General features: G+C 30.0%; 1 non-coding gene across 1 annotated transcript; it reads left to right on the plus strand.

Moving 5' to 3' along the window:
* Window positions 1-485: 485 nt before the first annotated feature.
* On the plus strand, window positions 486-622 carry LOC125101370 (U4 spliceosomal RNA). The gene has a single exon (XR_007127797.1). It is a non-coding gene; the product is annotated as a U4 spliceosomal RNA (small nuclear RNA).
* The last annotated feature ends 522 nt before the right edge of the window (window positions 623-1,144 follow it).

Here is a 1,144-nt window from a genome sequence, read left to right on the forward strand (position 1 = left end):
ATCTTAAAAAAATTAAAATTAAAAGATTTTAGTATTTAAAAAGTATTTTAATTTGATTTCGCAGATTTAGAAATGAGGTGACTGGAATTTGCACAGATTCAAGGTCATATCATCAACTAAGTTAACAAAGATAGCATGGGTTTGTGAGCATAAGTCTCATATGCTTTCTAGTATGTAATGCTAACTGAACTGTAATATATAAAAAGCTTTTTTCCAATCTAGGCATACTCTACATGATGAACTGTGGTGATTTCAGGCTTTTACTGGTACTTATGAGCTTTGTGATTCTTGTTGTCTTTAACATTGTGGATAATTTCTGGTGGTGATTTTTTTTTTGTTTGTAAAAATAAGATTTTAATTTTAAAATTGAGTTAAAATTATGGAAAAGTTGTAAAATAATTGAATTCCCATTACCCTATACTTAGTTTCTCTTATTAGTAACATATTAGTATGCTACATTTGCTACAGTTAAAAAACTGATACTGAGCTTTGCGCAGTGGCAGTATCATAGCCAATGAGGTTTATCCAATGTGAGATTATTGCTAATTGAAAAACTGATATTGATACATTATTATTAACTGAAGCTCATGCTTTATACAGATTATTTTTGATTTCTAAAAATTTAATCTTTTGTTTGTTTCAATATCTCAACTAAAATATCCCATTGTATTTAGTTGTCATGTAAAATTAGGTTCCTCTTGCCTATAACATTTTCTCAGATTTTCTTTGTCTTTGACGACCTTGACAGACTTGAGGATTATCAAATAATTTGTACAATGTTCCTCAATTGGGACTTGTTTGAAATTTCATTTGATGATAATGAGATTATGTATTTTTGGTAGGGAGATCATGGAGGTAAAATGTCATTTTCATAACATCGCATGAAGGTTAAATTCTGTCTATATGACTTTACTGATGATGTTTTCACAATCATCAAACCAAAGTCATATTTGCCATATTTCTTAACTATAAAGTTAGTCTTCCTTCCCAACCCATACTATATTGTTTGAAAGGAGGTCACTATGCATAGCCTATACTTAGGGGAGATACGCTTACCCTCCTTGAGGGTGTAGTATCAGCATAAATTACTTGGCATTCTTCAGGATAGGAGATTTGTTTATTCTTTTGGAGTCTTTTTTTTTTT

Source organism: Lutra lutra, chromosome 5 (assembly GCF_902655055.1).
Source record: "Lutra lutra chromosome 5, mLutLut1.2, whole genome shotgun sequence".
NCBI lineage: Eukaryota > Metazoa > Chordata > Mammalia > Carnivora > Mustelidae > Lutra > Lutra lutra.